The sequence below is a fragment of the Ips typographus genome, linkage group LG14, assembly GCF_016097725.1.
Source record: "Ips typographus isolate SLU linkage group LG14, UJ_Ityp_2.0, whole genome shotgun sequence".
Taxonomy (NCBI): Eukaryota; Metazoa; Arthropoda; class Insecta; order Coleoptera; family Curculionidae; genus Ips; species Ips typographus.
In genome coordinates, this window is record NC_138435.1 from 4,959,540 (window position 1) to 4,982,511 (window position 22,972).

General features: G+C 34.3%; 2 long non-coding RNA genes across 2 annotated transcripts; both read left to right on the top strand.

The window, feature by feature from the left end:
* Window positions 1–2,691: 2,691 nt before the first annotated feature.
* LOC145737521 (uncharacterized) lies at window positions 2,692–3,558 on the top strand. Its single transcript, XR_014180412.1, has 3 exons — window positions 2,692–2,961; window positions 3,018–3,089; window positions 3,146–3,558. It is a non-coding gene; the product is annotated as an uncharacterized LOC145737521 (long non-coding RNA).
* An 18,072-nt stretch (window positions 3,559–21,630) lies between these two features.
* On the top strand, window positions 21,631–22,637 carry LOC145737784 (uncharacterized). The gene is made up of 3 exons (XR_014180481.1): window positions 21,631–22,005; window positions 22,062–22,133; window positions 22,190–22,637. It is a non-coding gene; the product is annotated as an uncharacterized LOC145737784 (long non-coding RNA).
* Window positions 22,638–22,972: the final 335 nt, after the last annotated feature.

The following is a 22,972-nucleotide window of genomic DNA, read 5'->3' on the forward strand; positions in this document are numbered from 1 at the left end:
CTGTACGACACCATGAATCAATAGTGTTTTGTAATTTCCATTATGTTCTTGAGATAAGATCTATAAATTTAATTATGAATATTTGCATTGAATGTCATGAAGGTTTTGTTGATGAGTTTTACAAAAAAGTTGCTTATCACTACAAGGGAGTGTTATTTTTGCTAGTGCATGAACATGACTGTTTCATATGAATTGCGATGTGTGTTGTAAAGCTACAAACGCTTATAATTGAAATTTTTCTTGTTATTGGGAGAAGAAAACCAAAATAATAACGACAGCGCCTTAGAAGGCGAAATAGGAGAAGATGTCGTAAGTGAGACGTATAGCTGTTGCACTTATAATCCAAATATTGACGTGACATTAAGAATAAAGGAAGCGAATGATTTCTATGAAGCTCCAGTTGACAAGCGTGTCCAAAATATTACTGGAGTTGTTAATCAACGCGATAAGGATTGGTGGTTATGGAATCGTGCTGTACGACACCATGAATCAATAGTGTTTTGTAATTTTCATTATGTTCTTCAGATAAGATCTATAAATTTAATTATGAATATTTGCATTGAATGTCTTGAAGGTTTTAATGATGAGTTTTACAGAAAAGTTACTTATCACTACAAGGGAGTGCCTTTTTTGCTAGTGCATGAACATGACTTTTTTCATATAAATTGCGATGTGTGTTGTAAAGCTACAAACGCTTATAATTTAAATTTTTCTTGTTATTATGAGAAGAAAACCAAAATAATAACGACAGCGCCTTAGAAGACGAAGTAGGAGAAGATGTCGTAAGTGAGACGTATAGCTGTTGCACTTATAATCCAAATATTGACGTGACATTAAGAATAAAGGAAGCGAATGATTTCTATGAAGCTCCAGTTGACAAGCGTGTCCAAAATATTACTGGAGTTGTTAATCAACGCGATAAGGATTGGTGGTTATGGAATCGTGCTGTACGACACCATAAATCAATAGTGTTTTGTAATTTCCATTATGTTCTTGAGATAAGATCTATAAATTTAATTATGAATATTTGCATTGAATGTCATGAAGGTTTTGTTGATGAGTTTTACAAAAAAGTAGCTTATCACTACAAGGGAGTGTTATTTTTGCTAGTGCATGAACATGACTTTTTCATATGAATTGCGATGTGTGTTGTAAAGCTACAAACGCTTATAATATAAATTTTTCTTGTTATTGGGAGAAGAAAACCAAAATAATAACGACAGCGCCTTAGAAGACGAAATAGGAGAAGATGTCGTAAGTGAGACGTACAGCTGTTGCACTTATAATCCAAATATTGACGTGACATTAAGAATAAAGGAAGCGAATGATTTCTATGAAGCTCCAGTTGACAAGCGTGTCCAAAATATTACTGGAGTTGTTAATCAACGCGATAAGGATTGGTGGTTATGGAATCGTGCTGTACGACACCATGAATCAATAGTGTTTTGTAATTTTCATTATGTTCTTCAGATAAGATCTATAAATTTAATTATGAATATTTGCATTGAATGTCATGAAGGTTTTGTTGATGAGTTTTACAAAAAAGTAGCTTATCACTACAAGGGAGTGTCTTTTTTGCTAGTACATGAACATGACTTTTTTCATATGAATTGCTATGTGTGTTGTAAAACTACAAACGCTTATAATTTAAATTTTTCTTGTTATTGGGAGAAGAAAACCAAAATAATAACGACAGCGCCTTAGAAGACGAAATAGGAGAAGACGTCGTAAGTGAGACGTATAGATGTTGCACTTATAATCCAAATATTGACGTGACATTAAGAATAAAGGAAGTGAATGATTTCTATGAAGCTCCAGTTGACAAGCGTGTCCAAATTATTACTGGAGTGGTTAATCAACGCGATAAGGATTGGTGGTTATGGAATCGTGCTGTACGACACCATGAATCAATAGTGTTTTGTAATTTCCATTATGTTCTTCAGATAAGATCTATAAATTTAATTATGAATATTTGCATTGAATGTCATGAAGGTTTTGTTGATGAGTTTTACAAAAAAGTTGCTTATCACTACAAGGGAGTGTGTTTTTTGCTAGTGCATGAACATGACTTTTTTCATATAAATTGCGATGTGTGTTGTAAAGCTACAAACGCTTATAATTTAAATTTTTCTTGTTATTATGAGAAGAAAACCAAAATAATAACGACAGCGCCTTAGAAGACGAAATAGGAGAAGATGTCGTAAGTGAGACGTATAGATGTTGCACTTATAATCCAAATATTGACGTGACATTAAGAATAAAGGAAGTGAATGATTTCTATGAAGCTCCAGTTGACAAGCGTGTCCAAAATATTACTGGAGTTGTTAATCAACGCGATAAGGATTGGTGGTTATGGAATCGTGCTGTACGACACCATGAATCAATAGTGTTTTGTAATTTCCATTATGTTCTTCAGATAAGATTGTTACGGTTCAATTTTCTCCTTAGGGACTTACCTGGTGGTTTTTGTAATTCATTAATTCATGTTGCTTAATTTGGTTTGTTTACTACTGTTTACCTCTTTATGTTTGTTTATATCTTAAATTTTCAAATCCGTTAATAGATGGCGTTACAGGTGTCTTATCTCTTCTCTTCTTTTTGGTTGGTTAAATTCGTTTCACTGCTGTCAGCGGGCTGTCGCTGTCAGAGTTCTGTCTGTCAGCTTCAGTTCGGCTGTCAGTGTGTTTTGATCTGGCTTTTCTTTTACTGTTTCTTGTTGCAAATTGGTTTTTAGAATATTCTAGCGTAGTTAATTTCCCCACCTGACTTCCGGTTGTGTCCCTGGCTATTTAAGCTCGGGGGGAAGCCATTTTGGCTCCCTTTGACCAGTGACCTTGCTGTGAGTGGTGAGACCAACAGCAAACCAGAGCCACCATTTTGTTGAACTCATCTAGTGAGGATTTTGTGTGGTCTGTTGTCGCTTCAGGCGGATTTGTTTGGTCCTCATAATTTGCAGCTGGGGTAAGTTTTCCTTTCTTGGTCAAGGGTTGTAATCTTATGGAAATGTGCTTGTGCAGGTTTTGTGCCAAATTTGTAGCCGATTTGGGGGCAGGGAGGAGAGAAAAACTACCCTTTCGACCATCAGAAAGGTAGCTGTAGGGTTTTTGGAGAAAGCCAGGGCCTTATTCGTTCTTTGCTTTAAAAGGGTTCTTCGGTGAGGCTTTGACCACCTGAAAGGGTTCTTCTGTGAGGCTTCATCCACGCGGATTCAAATTGTAGTCCAGAGTAGGCCACCAAGTTCCATACTTCTGGGGGCTGTTACTGAGCAGTCTTCCAAGCCATAGAAAACCTCCCGAGACTGAACTGAGTTGAACTCCCAGTGGAGCAGTTTGGTTCACCGAAGGTTGACAGGCAAGCTCCCTTACCTTTGACTAACCACCCTGATTTTTCCCCTATCGTAAATATATTTTAAATATCTATAAAAGCCATCAGGAAAATAGTATTGCTAGATTGTGCTAGCCAAATCGCTCAGATCTATCTCTAATTTTTAACTCTATTTATTTAATTGATCATTTTTTATTTTATTTTTTGATTGTATTGGGACCGACCCAATTTATTATTTATTCAATATACGTCATTGAATCTCTTTTTACCACTTTGTTTTAATGTACAAGTCACAGGGCCTTTAAATAAGCCAATTATCAACATATAATTGGCAATAGACTTAGTTCACCGGCTGCATTGTCACGTAAGTAATAGTAATTTGGTGTATTTTGTTGTACTTTGGGCCAGGGGACTGTCGGAACATCAGAAAGGTTTCCAACTTTTTACCTGCTTAAAGTTGGTGGCGCTTTGAACCCCTGAGTTAGTCGAGTATTTGCACACGCGTCCTAAGCTAGTCCACTGAACCAAGGTTTACCTTTGAATCTAAATTTTTTCCCTTTAATTGCTTTTTGTCCCATGCTCAAACCAATTTCACGTGTAGCAAGATCTATAAATTTAATTATGAATATTTGCATTGAATGTCATGAAGGTTTTGTTGATGAGTTTTACAAAAAAGTTGCTTATCACTACAAGGGAGTGTCTTTTTTGCTAGTGCATGAACACGACTTTTTTCATATGAATTGCGATGTGTGTTGTAAAACTACAAACGCTTATAATTTAAATTTTTCTTGTTATTGGGAGAAGAAAACCAAAATAATAACGACAGCGCCTTAGAAGACGAAATAGGAGAAGATGTCGTAAGTGAGACGTATAGCTGTTGCACTTATAATCCAAATATTGACGTGACATTAAGAATAAAGGAAGCGAATGATGTCTATGAAGCTCCAGTTGACAAGCGTTTCCAAAATATTACTAGAGTTGTTAATCAACGCGATAAGGATTGGTGGTTATGGAATCGTGCTGTACGACACCATGAATCAATAGTGTTTTGAAATTTCCATTATGTTCTTCAGATAAGATCTATAAATTTAATTATGAATATTTGCATTGAATGTCATGAAGGTTTTGTTGATGAGTTTTACAAAAAAGTTGCTTATCACTACAAGGGAGTGTGTTTTTTGCTAGTGCATGAACATGACTTTTTTCATATAAATTGCGATGTGTGTTGTAAAGCTACAAACGCTTATAATTTAAATTTTTCTTGTTATTGGGAGAAGAAAACCAAAATAATAACGACAGCGCCTTAGAAGACGAAATAGGAGAAGATGTCGTAAGTGAGACGTACAGCAGTTGCACTTATAATCCAAATATTGACGTGATATTAAGAATAAATCCTGAAGTGAATGATTTCTATGAAGCTCCAGTTGACAAGCGTGTCCAAAATATTACTGGAGTTGTTAATCAACGCTATAAGGATTGGTGGTTATGGAATCGTGCTGTACGACACCATGAATCAATAGTGTTTTGTAATTTCCATTATGTTCTTCAGATAAGATCTATAAATTTAATTATGAATATTTGCATTGAATGTCATGAAGGTTTTGTTGATGAGTTTTACAAAAAAGTAGCTTATCACTACAAGGGAGTGTCTTTTTTGTTAGTGCATGAACATGACTTTTTTCATATGAATTGCGATGTGTGTTGTAAAACTACAAACGCTTATAATTTAAATTTTTCTTGTTATTGGGAGAAGAAAACCAAAATAATAACGACAGCGCCTTAGAAGACGAAATAGAAGAAGATGTCTTAAGTGAGACGTATAGCTGTTGCACTTATAATCCAAATATTGACGTGACATTAAGAATAAAGGAAGCGAATGATTTCTATGAAGCTCCAGTTGACAAGCGTGTCCAAATTATTACTGGAGTTGTTAATCAACGCGATAAGGATTGGTGGTTATGGAATCGTGCTGTACGACACCATGAATCAATAGTGTTTTGTAATTTCCATTATGTTCTTCAGATAAGATTTATAAATTTAATTATGAATATTTGCATTGAATGTCATGAAGGTTTTGTTGATGAGTTTTACAAAAAAGTAGCTTATCACTACAAGGGAGTGTCTTTTTTGTTAGTGCATGAACATGACTTTTTTCATATGAATTGCGATGTGTGTTGTAAAACTACAAACGCTTATAATTTAAATTTTTCTTGTTATTGGGAGAAGAAAACCAAAATAATAACGACAGCGCCTTAGAAGACGAAATAGGAGAACATGTCGTAAGTGAAACGTATAGCTGTTGCACTTATAATCCAAATATTGACGTGATATTAAGAATAAATCCTGAAGTGAATGATTTCTATGAAGCTCCAGTTGACAAGCGTGTCCAAAATATTACTGGAGTTGTTAATCAACGCGATAAGGATTGGTGGTTATGGAATCGTGCTGTACGACACCATGAATCAATAGTGTTTTGTAATTTCCATTATGTTCTTGAGATAAGATCTATAAATTTAATTATGAATATTTGCATTGAATGTCATGAAGGTTTTGTTGATGAGTTTTACAAAAAAGTTGCTTATCACTACAAGGGAGTGTTATTTTTGCTAGTGCATGAACATGACTGTTTCATATGAATTGCGATGTGTGTTGTAAAGCTACAAACGCTTATAATTGAAATTTTTCTTGTTATTGGGAGAAGAAAACCAAAATAATAACGACAGCGCCTTAGAAGACGAAATAGGAGAAGATGTCGTAAGTGAGACGTATAGCTGTTGCACTTATAATCCAAATATTGACGTGACATTAAGAATAAAGGAAGCGAATGATTTCTATGAAGCTCCAGTTGACAAGCGTGTCCAAATTATTACTGGAGTTGTTAATCAACGCGATAAGGATTGGTGGTTATGGAATCGTGCTGTACGACACCATGAATCAATAGTGTTTTGTAATTTCCATTATGTTCTTGAGATAAGATCTATAAATTTAATTACGAATATTTGCATTGAATGTCATGAAGGTTTTGTTGATGAGTTTTACAAAAAAGTTGCTTATCACTACAAGGGAGTGTTATTTTTGCTAGTGCATGAACATGACTGTTTCATATGAATTGCGATGTGTGTTGTAAAGCTACAAACGCTTATAATTGAAATTTTTCTTGTTATTGGGAGAAGAAAACCAAAATAATAACGACAGCGCCTTAGAAGACGAAATAGGAGAAGATGTCGTAAGTGAGACGTATAGCTGTTGCACTTATAATCCAAATATTGACGTGACATTAAGAATAAAGGAAGCGAATGATTTCTATGAAGCTCCAGTTGACAAGCGTGTCCAAATTATTACTGGAGTTGTTAATCAACGCGATAAGGATTGGTGGTTATGGAATCATGCTGTACGACACCATGAATCAATAGTGTTTTGTAATTTGCATTATGTTCTTCAGATAAGATCTATAAATTTAATTATGAATATTTGCATTGAATGTCATGAAGGTTTTGTTGATGAGTTTTACAAAAAAGTAGCTTATCACTACAAGGGAGTGTCTTTTTTGCTAGTGCATGAACATGACTTTTTTCATATGAATTGCGATGTGTGTTGTAAAACTACAAGCGCTTATAATTTAAATTTTTCTTGTTATTGGGAGAAGAAAACCAAAATAATAACGACAGCGCCTTAGAAGACGAAATAGGAGAAGATGTCGTAAGTGAGACGTATAGATGTTGCACTTATAATCCAAATATTGACGTGACATTAAGAATAAAGGAAGCGAATGATTTCTATGAAGCTCCAGTTGACAAGCGTGTCCAAAATATTACTGGAGTTGTTAATCAACGCGATAAGGATTGGTGGTTATGGAATCGTGCTGTACGACACCATGAATCAATAGTGTTTTGTAATTTCCATTATGTTCTTCAGATAAGATCTATAAATTTAATTATGAATATTTGCATTGAATGTCATGAAGGTTTTGTTGATGAGTTTTACAAAAAAGTAGCTTATCACTACAAGGGAGTGTCTTTTTTGTTAGTGCATGAACATGACTTTTTTCATATGAATTGCGATGTGTGTTGTAAAACTACAAACGCTTATAATTTAAATTGTTCTTGTTATTGGGAGAAGAAAACCAAAATAATAACGACAGCGCCTTAGAAGACGAAATAGGAGAACATGTCGTAAGTGAAACGTATAGCTGTTGCACTTATAATCCAAATATTGACGTGATATTAAGAATAAATCCTGAAGTGAATGATTTCTATGAAGCTCCAGTTGACAAGCGTGTCCAAAATATTAGTGGAGTTGTTAATCAACGCGATAAGGATTAGTGGTTATGGAATCGTGCTGTACGACACCATGAATCAATAGTGTTTTGTAATTTTCATTATGTTCTTCAGATAAGATCTATAAATTTAATTATGAATATTTGCATTGAATGTCTTGAAGGTTTTAATGATGAGTTTTACAGAAAAGTTACTTATCACTACAAGGGAGTGCCTTTTTTGCTAGTGCATGAACATGACTTTTTTCATATAAATTGCGATGTGTGTTGTAAAGCTACAAACGCTTATAATTTAAATTTTTCTTGTTATTATGAGAAGAAAACCAAAATAATAACGACAGCGCCTTAGAAGACGAAGTAGGAGAAGATGTCGTAAGTGAGACGTATAGCTGTTGCACTTATAATCCAAATATTGACGTGACATTAAGAATAAAGGAAGCGAATGATTTCTATGAAGCTCCAGTTGACAAGCGTGTCCAAATTATTACTGGAGTTGTTAATCAACGCGATAAGGATTGGTGGTTATGGAATCGTGCTGTACGACACCATGAATCAATAGTGTTTTGTAATTTCCATTATGTTCTTCAGATAAGATTTATAAATTTAATTATGAATATTTGCATTGAATGTCATGAAGGTTTTGTTGATGAGTTTTACAAAAAAGTAGCTTATCACTACAAGGGAGTGTCTTTTTTGTTAGTGCATGAACATGACTTTTTTCATATGAATTGCGATGTGTGTTGTAAAACTACAAACGCTTATAATTTAAATTTTTCTTGTTATTGGGAGAAGAAAACCAAAATAATAACGACAGCGCCTTAGAAGACGAAATAGGAGAACATGTCGTAAGTGAAACGTATAGCTGTTGCACTTATAATCCAAATATTGACGTGATATTAAGAATAAATCCTGAAGTGAATGATTTCTATGAAGCTCCAGTTGACAAGCGTGTCCAAAATATTACTGGAGTTGTTAATCAACGCGATAAGGATTGGTGGTTATGGAATCGTGCTGTACGACACCATGAATCAATAGTGTTTTGTAATTTCCATTATGTTCTTGAGATAAGATCTATAAATTTAATTATGAATATTTGCATTGAATGTCATGAAGGTTTTGTTGATGAGTTTTACAAAAAAGTTGCTTATCACTACAAGGGAGTGTTATTTTTGCTAGTGCATGAACATGACTGTTTCATATGAATTGCGATGTGTGTTGTAAAGCTACAAACGCTTATAATTGAATTTTTTCTTGTTATTGGGAGAAGAAAACCAAAATAATAACGACAGCGCCTTAGAAGACGAAATAGGAGAAGATGTCGTAAGTGAGACGTATAGCTGTTGCACTTATAATCCAAATATTGACGTGACATTAAGAATAAAGGAAGCGAATGATTTCTATGAAGCTCCAGTTGACAAGCGTGTCCAAATTATTACTGGAGTTGTTAATCAACGCGATAAGGATTGGTGGTTATGGAATCGTGCTGTACGACACCATGAATCAATAGTGTTTTGTAATTTCCATTATGTTCTGCAGATAAGATCTATAAATTTAATTATGAATATTTGCATTGAATGTCATGAAGGTTTTGTTGATGAGTTTTACAAAAAAGTAGCTTATCACTACAAGGGAGTGTCTTTTTTGTTAGTGCATGAACATGACTTTTTTCATATGAATTGCGATGTGTGTTGTAAAACTACAAACGCTTATAATTTAAATTTTTCTTGTTATTGGGAGAAGAAAACCAAAATAATAACGACAGCGCCTTAGAAGACGAATAAGGAGAACATGTCGTAAGTGAGACGTATAGCTGTTGCACTTTTAATCCAAATATTGACGTGATATTAAGAATAAATCCTGAAGTGAATGATGTCTATGAAGCTCCAGTTGACAAGCGTGTCCAAAATATTACTGGAGTTGTTAATCAACGCGATAAGGATTGGTGGTTATGGAATCGTGCTGTACGACACCATGAATCAATAGTGTTTTGTAATTTCCATTATGTTCTTCAGATAAGATTTATAAATTTAATTATGAATATTTGCATTGAATGTCATGAAGGTTTTGTTGATGAGTTTTACAAAAAAGTAGCTTATCACTACAAGGGAGTGTCTTTTTTGTTAGTGCATGAACATGACTTTTTTCATATGAATTGCGATGTGTGTTGTAAAACTACAAACGCTTATAATTTAAATTTTTCTTGTTATTGGGAGAAGAAAACCAAAATAATAACGACAGCGCCTTAGAAGACGAAATAGGAGAACATGTCGTAAGTGAAACGTATAGCTGTTGCACTTATAATCCAAATATTGACGTGATATTAAGAATAAATCCTGAAGTGAATGATTTCTATGAAGCTCCAGTTGACAAGCGTGTCCAAAATATTAGTGGAGTTGTTAATCAACGCGATAAGGATTGGTGGTTATGGAATCGTGCTGTACGACACCATGAATCAATAGTGTTTTGTAATTTCCATTATGTTCTTGAGATAAGATCTATAAATTTAATTATGAATATTTGCATTGAATGTCATGAAGGTTTTGTTGATGAGTTTTACAAAAAAGTTGCTTATCACTACAAGGGAGTGTTATTTTTGCTAGTGCATGAACATGACTGTTTCATATGAATTGCGATGTGTGTTGTAAAGCTACAAACGCTTATAATTGAAATTTTTCTTGTTATTGGGAGAAGAAAACCAAAATAATAACGACAGCGCCTTAGAAGGCGAAATAGGAGAAGATGTCGTAAGTGAGACGTATAGATGTTGCACTTATAATCCAAATATTGACGTGACATTAAGAATAAAGGAAGCGAATGATTTCTATGAAGCTCCAGTTGACAAGCGTGTCCAAAATATTACTGGAGTTGTTAATCAACGCGATAAGGATTGGTGGTTATGGAATCGTGCTGTACGACACCATGAATCAATAGTGTTTTGTAATTTCCATTATGTTCTGCAGATAAGATCTATAAATTTAATTATGAATATTTGCATTGAATGTCATGAAGGTTTTGTTGATGAGTTTTACAAAAAAAGTAGCTTATCACTACAAGGGAGTGTCTTTTTTGTTAGTGCATGAACATGACTTTTTCCATATGAATTGCGATGTGTGTTGTAAAACTACAAACGCTTATAATTTAAATTTTTCTTGTTATTGGGAGAAGAAAACCAAAATAATAACGACAGCGCCTTAGAAGACGAATAAGGAGAACATGTCGTAAGTGAGACGTATAGCTGTTGCACTTTTAATCCAAATATTGACGTGATATTAAGAATAAATCCTGAAGTGAATGATGTCTATGAAGCTCCAGTTGACAAGCGTGTCCAAAATATTACTGGAGTTGTTAATCAACGCGATAAGGATTGGTGGTTATGGAATCGTGCTGTACGACACCATGAATCAATAGTGTTTTGTAATTTCCATTATGTTCTTGAGATAAGATCTATAAATTTAATTATGAATATTTGCATTGAATGTCATGAAGGTTTTGATGATGAGTTTTACAAAAAAGTTGCTTATCACTACAAGGGAGTGTTATTTTTGCTAGTGCATGAACATGACTGTTTCATATGAATTGCGATGTGTGTTGTAAAGCTACAAACGCTTATAATTGAAATTTTTCTTGTTATTGGGAGAAGAAAACCAAAATAATAACGACAGCGCCTTAGAAGACGAAATAGGAGAAGATGTCGTAAGTGAGACGTATAGCTGTTGCACTTATAATCCAAATATTGACGTGACATTAAGAATAAAGGAAGCGAATGATTTCTATGAAGCTCCAGTTGACAAGCGTGTCCAAATTATTACTGGAGTTGTTAATCAACGCGATAAGGATTGGTGGTTATGGAATCGTGCTGTACGACACCGTGAATCAATAGTGTTTTGTAATTTCCATTATGTTCTTGAGATAAGATCTATAAATTTAATTATGAATATTTGCATTGAATGTCATGAAGGTTTTGTTGATGAGTTTTACAAAAAAGTAGCTTATCACTACAAGGGAGTGTTATTTTTGCTAGTGCATGAACATGACTGTTTCATATGAATTGCGATGTGTGTTGTAAAGCTACAAACGCTTATAATTGAATTTTTTCTTGTTATTGGGAGAAGAAAACCAAAATAATAACGACAGCGCCTTAGAAGACGAAATAGGAGAAGATGTCGTAAGTGAGACGTATAGCTGTTGCACTTATAATCCAAATATTGACGTGACATTAAGAATAAAGGAAGCGAATGATTTCTATGAAGCTCCAGTTGACAAGCGTGTCCAAAATATTACTGGAGTTGTTAATCAACGCGATAAGGATTGGTGGTTATGGAATCGTGCTGTACGACACCATGAATCAATAGTGTTTTGTAATTTCCATTATGTTCTGCAGATAAGATCTATAAATTTAATTATGAATATTTGCATTGAATGTCATGAAGGTTTTGTTGATGAGTTTTACAAAAAAAGTAGCTTATCACTACAAGGGAGTGTCTTTTTTGTTAGTGCATGAACATGACTTTTTCCATATGAATTGCGATGTGTGTTGTAAAACTACAAACGCTTATAATTTAAATTTTTCTTGTTATTGGGAGAAGAAAACCAAAATAATAACGACAGCGCCTTAGAAGACGAATAAGGAGAACATGTCGTAAGTGAGACGTATAGCTGTTGCACTTTTAATCCAAATATTGACGTGATATTAAGAATAAATCCTGAAGTGAATGATGTCTATGAAGCTCCAGTTGACAAGCGTGTCCAAAATATTACTGGAGTTGTTAATCAACGCGATAAGGATTGGTGGTTATGGAATCGTGCTGTACGACACCATGAATCAATAGTGTTTTGTAATTTCCATTATGTTCTTGAGATAAGATCTATAAATTTAATTATGAATATTTGCATTGAATGTCATGAAGGTTTTGATGATGAGTTTTACAAAAAAGTTGCTTATCACTACAAGGGAGTGTTATTTTTGCTAGTGCATGAACATGACTGTTTCATATGAATTGCGATGTGTGTTGTAAAGCTACAAACGCTTATAATTGAAATTTTTCTTGTTATTGGGAGAAGAAAACCAAAATAATAACGACAGCGCCTTAGAAGACGAAATAGGAGAAGATGTCGTAAGTGAGACGTATAGCTGTTGCACTTATAATCCAAATATTGACGTGACATTAAGAATAAAGGAAGCGAATGATTTCTATGAAGCTCCAGTTGACAAGCGTGTCCAAATTATTACTGGAGTTGTTAATCAACGCGATAAGGATTGGTGGTTATGGAATCGTGCTGTACGACACCATGAATCAATAGTGTTTTGTAATTTCCATTATGTTCTTGAGATAAGATCTATAAATTTAATTATGAATATTTGCATTGAATGTCATGAAGGTTTTGTTGATGAGTTTTACAAAAAAGTAGCTTATCACTACAAGGGAGTGTTATTTTTGCTAGTGCATGAACATGACTGTTTCATATGAATTGCGATGTGTGTTGTAAAGCTACAAACGCTTATAATTGAATTTTTTCTTGTTATTGGGAGAAGAAAACCAAAATAATAACGACAGCGCCTTAGAAGACGAAATAGGAGAAGATGTCGTAAGTGAGACGTATAGCTGTTGCACTTATAATCCAAATATTGACGTGACATTAAGAATAAAGGAAGCGAATGATTTCTATGAAGCTCCAGTTGACAAGCGTGTCCAAAATATTACTGGAGTTGTTAATCAACGCGATAAGGATTGGTGGTTATGGAATCGTGCTGTACGACACCATGAATCAATAGTGTTTTGTAATTTCCATTATGTTCTGCAGATAAGATCTATAAATTTAATTATGAATATTTGCATTGAATGTCATGAAGGTTTTGTTGATGAGTTTTACAAAAAAAGTAGCTTATCACTACAAGGGAGTGTCTTTTTTGTTAGTGCATGAACATGACTTTTTCCATATGAATTGCGATGTGTGTTGTAAAACTACAAACGCTTATAATTTAAATTTTTCTTGTTATTGGGAGAAGAAAACCAAAATAATAACGACAGCGCCTTAGAAGACGAATAAGGAGAACATGTCGTAAGTGAGACGTATAGCTGTTGCACTTTTAATCCAAATATTGACGTGATATTAAGAATAAATCCTGAAGTGAATGATGTCTATGAAGCTCCAGTTGACAAGCGTGTCCAAAATATTACTGGAGTTGTTAATCAACGCGATAAGGATTGGTGGTTATGGAATCGTGCTGTACGACACCATGAATCAATAGTGTTTTGTAATTTCCATTATGTTCTTCAGATAAGATCTATAAATTTAATTATGAATATTTGCATTGAATGTCATGAAGGTTTTGTTGATGAGTTTTACAAAAAAGTTGCTTATCACTACAAGGGAGTGTGTTTTTTGCTAGTGCATGAACATGACTTTTTTCATATAAATTGCGATGTGTGTTGTAAAGCTACAAACGCTTATAATTTAAATTTTTCTTGTTATTGGGAGAAGAAAACCAAAATAGTAACGACAGCGCCTTAGAAGGCGAAATAGGAGAAGATGTCGTAAGTGAGACGTATAGCTGTTGCACTTATAATCCAAGTATTGACGTGATATTAAGAATAAATCCTGAAGTGAATGATTTCTATGAAGCTCCAGTTGACAAGCGTGTCCAAAATATTAGTGGAGTTGTTAATCAACGCGATAAGGATTGGTGGTTATGGAATCGTGCTGTACGACACCATGAATCAATAGTGTTTTGTAATTTCCATTATGTTCTTGAGATAAGATCTATAAATTTAATTATGAATATTTGCATTGAATGTCATGAAGGTTTTGATGATGAGTTTTACAAAAAAGTTGCTTATCACTACAAGGGAGTGTTATTTTTGCTAGTGCATGAACATGACTGTTTCATATGAATTGCGATGTGTGTTGTAAAGCTACAAACGCTTATAATTGAAATTTTTCTTGTTATTGGGAGAAGAAAACCAAAATAATAACGACAGCGCCTTAGAAGACGAAATAGGAGAAGATGTCGTAAGTGAGACGTATAGCTGTTGCACTTATAATCCAAATATTGACGTGACATTAAGAATAAAGGAAGCGAATGATTTCTATGAAGCTCCAGTTGACAAGCGTGTCCAAATTATTACTGGAGTTGTTAATCAACGCGATAAGGATTGGTGGTTATGGAATCGTGCTGTACGACACCATGAATCAATAGTGTTTTGTAATTTCCATTATGTTCTTGAGATAAGATCTATAAATTTAATTATGAATATTTGCATTGAATGTCATGAAGGTTTTGTTGATGAGTTTTACAAAAAAGTAGCTTATCACTACAAGGGAGTGTTATTTTTGCTAGTGCATGAACATGACTGTTTCATATGAATTGCGATGTGTGTTGTAAAGCTACAAACGCTTATAATTGAATTTTTTCTTGTTATTGGGAGAAGAAAACCAAAATAATAACGACAGCGCCTTAGAAGACGAAATAGGAGAAGATGTCGTAAGTGAGACGTATAGCTGTTGCACTTATAATCCAAATATTGACGTGACATTAAGAATAAAGGAAGCGAATGATTTCTATGAAGCTCCAGTTGACAAGCGTGTCCAAATTATTACTGGAGTTGTTAATCAACGCGATAAGGATTGGTGGTTATGGAATCGTGCTGTACGACACCATGAATCAATAGTGTTTTGTAATTTCCATTATGTTCTGCAGATAAGATCTATAAATTTAATTATGAATATTTGCATTGAATGTCATGAAGGTTTTGTTGATGAGTTTTACAAAAAAGTAGCTTATCACTACAAGGGAGTGTCTTTTTTGTTAGTGCATGAACATGACTTTTTTCATATGAATTGCGATGTGTGTTGTAAAACTACAAACGCTTATAATTTAAATTTTTCTTGTTATTGGGAGAAGAAAACCAAAATAATAACGACAGCGCCTTAGAAGACGAATAAGGAGAACATGTCGTAAGTGAGACGTATAGCTGTTGCACTTTTAATCCAAATATTGACGTGATATTAAGAATAAATCCTGAAGTGAATGATGTCTATGAAGCTCCAGTTGACAAGCGTGTCCAAAATATTACTGGAGTTGTTAATCAACGCGATAAGGATTGGTGGTTATGGAATCGTGCTGTACGACACCATGAATCAATAGTGTTTTGTAATTTCCATTATGTTCTTCAGATAAGATCTATAAATTTAATTATGAATATTTGCATTGAATGTCATGAAGGTTTTGTTGATGAGTTTTACAAAAAAGTTGCTTATCACTACAAGGGAGTGTGTTTTTTGCTAGTGCATGAACATGACTTTTTTCATATAAATTGCGATGTGTGTTGTAAAGCTACAAACGCTTATAATTTAAATTTTTCTTGTTATTGGGAGAAGAAAACCAAAATAGTAACGACAGCGCCTTAGAAGGCGGAATAGGAGAAGATGTCGTAAGTGAGACGTATAGCTGTTGCACTTATAATCCAAGTATTGACGTGATATTAAGAATAAATCCTGAAGTGAATGATTTCTATGAAGCTCCAGTTGACAAGCGTGTCCAAAATATTAGTGGAGTTGTTAATCAACGCGATAAGGATTGGTGGTTATGGAATCGTGCTGTACGACACCATGAATCAATAGTGTTTTGTAATTTCCATTATGTTCTTCAGATAAGATCTATAAATTTAATTATGAATATTTGCATTGAATGTCATGAAGGTTTTGTTGATGAGTTTTACAAAAAAGTTGCTTATCACTACAAGGGAGTGTGTTTTTTGCTAGTGCATGAACATGACTTTTTTCATATAAATTGCGATGTGTGTTGTAAAGCTACAAACGCTTATAATTTAAATTTTTCTTGTTATTGGGAGAAGAAAACCAAAATAGTAACGACAGCGCCTTAGAAGGCGAAATAGGAGAAGATGTCGTAAGTGAGACGTATAGCTGTTGCACTTATAATCCAAGTATTGACGTGATATTAAGAATAAATCCTGAAGTGAATGATTTCTATGAAGCTCCAGTTGACAAGCGTGTCCAAAATATTAGTGGAGTTGTTAATCAACGCGATAAGGATTGGTGGTTATGGAATCGTGCTGTACGACACCATGAATCAATAGTGTTTTGTAATTTCCATTATGTTCTTGAGATAAGATCTATAAATTTAATTATGAATATTTGCATTGAATGTCATGAAGGTTTTGTTGATGAGTTTTACAAAAAAGTTGCTTATCACTACAAGGGAGTGTTATTTTTGCTAGTGCATGAACATGACTGTTTCATATGAATTGCGATGTGTGTTGTAAAGCTACAAACGCTTATAATTGAAATTTTTCTTGTTATTGGGAGAAGAAAACCAAAATAATAACGACAGCGCCTTAGAAGACGAAATAGGAGAAGATGTCGTAAGTGAGACGTATAGCTGTTGCACTTATAATCCAAATATTGACGTGACATTAAGAATAAAGGAAGCGAATGATTTCTATGAAGCTCCAGTTGACAAGCGTGTCCAAATTATTACTGGAGTTGTTAATCAACGCGATAAGGATTGGTGGTTATGGAATCGTGCTGTACGACACCATGAATCAATAGTGTTTTGTAATTTCCATTATGTTCTTGAGATAAGATCTATAAATTTAATTATGAATATTTGCATTGAATGTCATGAAGGTTTTGTTGATGAGTTTTACAAAAAAGTTGCTTATCACTACAAGGGAGTGTTATTTTTGCTAGTGCATGAACATGACTGTTTCATATGAATTGCGATGTGTGTTGTAAAGCTACAAACGCTTATAATTGAAATTTTTCTTGTTATTGGGAGAAGAAAACCAAAATAATAACGACAGCGCCTTAGAAGGCGAAATAGGAGAAGATGTCGTAAGTGAGACGTATAGCTGTTGCACTTATAATCCAAATATTGACGTGACATTAAGAATAAAGGAAGCGAATGATTTCTATGAAGCTCCAGTTGACAAGCGTGTCCAAAATATTACTGGAGTTGTTAATCAACGCGATAAGGATTGGTGGTTATGGAATCGTGCTGTACGACACCATGAATCAATAGTGTTTTGTAATTTTCATTATGTTCTTCAGATAAGATCTATAAATTTAATTATGAATATTTGCATTGAATGTCTTGAAGGTTTTAATGATGAGTTTTACAGAAAAGTTACTTATCACTACAAGGGAGTGCCTTTTTTGCTAGTGCATGAACATGACTTTTTTCATATAAATTGCGATGTGTGTTGTAAAGCTACAAACGCTTATAATTTAAATTTTTCTTGTTATTATGAGAAGAAAACCAAAATAATAACGACAGCGCCTTAGAAGACGAAGTAGGAGAAGATGTCGTAAGTGAGACGTATAGCTGTTGCACTTATAATCCAAATATTGACGTGACATTAAGAATAAAGGAAGCGAATGATTTCTATGAAGCTCCAGTTGACAAGCGTGTCCAAAATATTACTGGAGTTGTTAATCAACGCGATAAGGATTGGTGGTTATGGAATCGTGCTGTACGACACCATGAATCAATAGTGTTTTGTAATTTCCATTATGTTCTTCAGATAAGATCTATAAATTTAATTATGAATATTTGCATTGAATGTCATGAAGGTTTTGTTGATGAGTTTTACAAAAAAGTAGCTTATCACTACAAGGGAGTGTCTTTTTTGCTAGTGCATGAACATGACTTTTTTCATATGAATTGCGATGTGTGTTGTAAAACTACAAACGCTTATAATTTAAATTTTTCTTGTTATTGGGAGAAGAAAACCAAAATAATAACGACAGCGCCTTAGAAGACGAAATAGGAGAAGATGTCGTAAGTGAGACGTATAGATGTTGCACTTATAATCCAAATATTGACGTGACATTAAGAATAAAGGAAGCGAATGATTTCTATGAAGCTCCAGTTGACAAGCGTGTCCAAAATATTACTGGAGTTGTTAATCAACGCGATAAGGATTGGTGGTTATGGAATCGTGCTGTACGACACCATGAATCAATAGTGTTTTGTAATTTCCATTATGTTCTTCAGATAAGATTTATAAATTTAATTATGAATATTTGCATTGAATGTCATGAAGGTTTTGTTGATGAGTTTTACAAAAAAGTAGCTTATCACTACAAGGGAGTGTCTTTTTTGTTAGTGCATGAACATGACTTTTTTCATATGAATTGCGATGTGTGTTGTAAAACTACAAACGCTTATAATTTAAATTTTTCTTGTTATTGGGAGAAGAAAACCAAAATAATAACGACAGCGCCTTAGAAGACGAAATAGGAGAACATGTCGTAAGTGAAACGTATAGCTGTTGCACTTATAATCCAAATATTGACGTGATATTAAGAATAAATCCTGAAGTGAATGATTTCTATGAAGCTCCAGTTGACAAGCGTGTCCAAAATATTAGTGGAGTTGTTAATCAACGCGATAAGGATTGGTGGTTATGGAATCGTGCTGTACGACACCATGAATCAATAGTGTTTTGTAATTTCCATTATGTTCTTGAGATAAGATCTATAAATTTAATTATGAATATTTGCATTGAATGTCATGAAGGTTTTGTTGATGAGTTTTACAAAAAAGTTGCTTATCACTACAAGGGAGTGTTATTTTTGCTAGTGCATGAACATGACTGTTTCATATGAATTGCGATGTGTGTTGTAAAGCTACAAACGCTTATAATTGAAATGTTTCTTGTTATTGGGAGAAGAAAACCAAAATAATAACGACAGCGCCTTAGAAGGCGAAATAGGAGAAGATGTCGTAAGTGAGACGTATAGCTGTTGCACTTATAATCCAAATATTGACGTGACATTAAGAATAAAGGAAGCGAATGATTTCTATGAAGCTCCACTTGACAAGCGTGTCCAAAATATTACTGGAGTTGTTAATCAACGCGATAAGGATTGGTGGTTATGGAATCGTGCTGTACGACACCATGAATCAATAGTGTTTTGTAATTTTCATTATGTTCTTCAGATAAGATCTATAAATTTAATTATGAATATTTGCATTGAATGTCTTGAAGGTTTTAATGATGAGTTTTACAGAAAAGTTACTTATCACTACAAGGGAGTGCCTTTTTTGCTAGTGCATGAACATGACTTTTTTCATATAAATTGCGATGTGTGTTGTAAAGCTACAAACGCTTATAATTTAAATTTTTCTTGTTATTATGAGAAGAAAACCAAAATAATAACGACAGCGCCTTAGAAGACGAAGTAGGAGAAGATGTCGTAAGTGAGACGTATAGCTGTTGCACTTATAATCCAAATATTGACGTGACATTAAGAATAAAGGAAGCGAATGATTTCTATGAAGCTCCAGTTGACAAGCGTGTCCAAATTATTACTGGAGTTGTTAATCAACGCGATAAGGATTGGTGGTTATGGAATCGTGCTGTACGACACCATAAATCAATAGTGTTTTGTAATTTCCATTATGTTCTTGAGATAAGATCTATAAATTTAATTATGAATATTTGCATTGAATGTCATGAAGGTTTTGTTGATGAGTTTTACAAAAAAGTAGCTTATCACTACAAGGGAGTGTTATTTTTGCTAGTGCATGAACATGACTTTTTCATATGAATTGCGATATGTATTGTAAAGCTACAAACGCTTATAATTTAAATTTTTCTTGTTATTCGGAGAAGAAAACCAAAATAATAACGACAGCGCCTTAGAAGACGAAATAGGAGAAGATGTCGTAAGTGAGACGTACAGCTGTTGCACTTATAATCCAAATATTGACGTGATATTAAGAATAAATCCTGAAGTGAATGATTTCTATGAAGCTCCAGTTGACAAGCGTGTCCAAATTATTACTGGAGTTGTTAATCAACGCGATAAGGATTGGTGGTTATGGAATCGTGCTGTACGACACCATGAATCAATAGTGTTTTGTAATTTCCATTATGTTCTTCAGATAAGATCTATAAATTTAATTATGAATATTTGCATTGAATGTCATGAAGGTTTTGTTGATGAGTTTTACAAAAAAGTAGCTTATCACTACAAGGGAGTGTCTTTTTTGCTAGTACATGAACATGACTTTTTTCATATGAATTGCTATGTGTGTTGTAAAACTACAAACGCTTATAATTTAAATTTTTCTTGTTATTGGGAGAAGAAAACCAAAATAATAACGACAGCGCCTTAGAAGACGAAATAGGAGAAGACGTCGTAAGTGAGACGTATAGATGTTGCACTTATAATCCAAATATTGACGTGACATTAAGAATAAAGGAAGTGAATGATTTCTATGAAGCTCCAGTTGACAACCGTGTCCAAATTATTACTGGAGTGGTTAATCAACGCGATAAGGATTGGTGGTTATGGAATCGTGCTGTACGACACCATGAATCAATAGTGTTTTGTAATTTCCATTATGTTCTTCAGATAAGATCTATAAATTTAATTATGAATATTTGCATTGAATGTCATGAAGGTTTTGTTGATGAGTTTTACAAAAAAGTTGCTTATCACTACAAGGGAGTGTGTTTTTTGCTAGTGCATGAACATGACTTTTTTCATATAAATTGCGATGTGTGTTGTAAAGCTACAAACGCTTATAATTTAAATTTTTCTTGTTATTATGAGAAGAAAACCAAAATAATAACGACAGCGCCTTAGAAGACGAAATAGGAGAAGATGTCGTAAGTGAGACGTATAGATGTTGCACTTATAATCCAAATATTGACGTGACATTAAGAATAAAGGAAGTGAATGATTTCTATGAAGCTCCAGTTGACAAGCGTGTCCAAAATATTACTGGAGTTGTTAATCAACGCGATAAGGATTGGTGGTTATGGAATCGTGCTGTACGACACCATGAATCAATAGTGTTTTGTAATTTCCATTATGTTCTTCAGATAAGATTGTTACGGTTCAATTTTCTCCTTAGGGACTTACCTGGTGGTTTTTGTAATTCATTAATTCATGTTGCTTAATTTGGTTTGTTTACTACTGTTTACCTCTTTATGTTTGTTTATATCTTAAATTTTCAAATCCGTTAATAGATGGCGTTACAGGTGTCTTATCTCTTCTCTTCTTTTTTGGTTGGTTAAATTCGTTTCACTGCTGTCAGCGGGCTGTCGCTGTCAGAGTTCTGTCTGTCAGCTTCAGTTCGGCTGTCAGTGTGTTTTGATCTGGCTTTTCTTTTACTGTTTCTTGTTGCAAATTGGTTTTTAGAATATTCTAGCGTAGTTAATTTCCCCACCTGACTTCCGGTTGTGTCCCTGGCTATTTAAGCTCGGGGGGAAGCCATTTTGGCTCCCTTTGACCAGTGACCTTGCTGTGAGTGGTGAGACCAACAGCAAACCAGAGCCACCATTTTGTTGAACTCATCTAGTGAGGATTTTGTGTGGTCTGTTGTCGCTTCAGGCGGATTTGTTTGGTCCTCATAATTTGCAGCTGGGGTAAGTTTTCCTTTCTTGGTCAAGGGTTGTAATCTTATGGAAATGTGCTTGTGCAGGTTTTGTGCCAAATTTGTAGCCGATTTGGGGGCAGGGAGGAGAGAAAAACTACCCTTTCGACCATCAGAAAGGTAGCTGTAGGGTTTTTGGAGAAAGCCAGGGCCTTATTCGTTCTTTGCTTTAAAAGGGTTCTTCGGTGAGGCTTTGACCACCTGAAAGGGTTCTTCTGTGAGGCTTCATCCACGCGGATTCAAATTGTAGTCCAGAGTAGGCCACCAAGTTCCATACTTCTGGGGGCTGTTACTGAGCAGTCTTCCAAGCCATAGAAAACCTCCCGAGACTGAACTGAGTTGAACTCCCAGTGGAGCAGTTTGGTTCACCGAAGGTTGACAGGCAAGCTCCCTTACCTTTGACTAACCACCCTGATTTTTCCCCTATCGTAAATATATTTTAAATATCTATAAAAGCCATCAGGAAAATAGTATTGCTAGATTGTGCTAGCCAAATCGCTCAGATCTATCTCTAATTTTTAACTCTATTTATTTAATTGATCATTTTTTATTTTATTTTTTTGATTGTATTGGGACCGACCCAATTTATTATTTATTCAATATACGTCATTGAATCTCTTTTTACCACTTTGTTTTAATGTACAAGTCACAGGGCCTTTAAATAAGCCAATTATCAACATATAATTGGCAATAGACTTAGTTCACCGGCTGCATTGTCACGTAAGTAATAGTAATTTGGTGTATTTTGTTGTACTTTAGGCCAGGGGACTGTCGGAACATCAGAAAGGTTTCCAACTTTTTACCTGCTTAAAGTTGGTGGCGCTTTGAACCCCTGAGTTAGTCGAGTATTTGCACACGCGTCCTAAGCTAGTCCACTGAACCAAGGTTTACCTTTGAATCTAAATTTTTTCCCTTTAATTGCTTTTTGTCCCATGCTCAAACCAATTTCACGTGTAGCA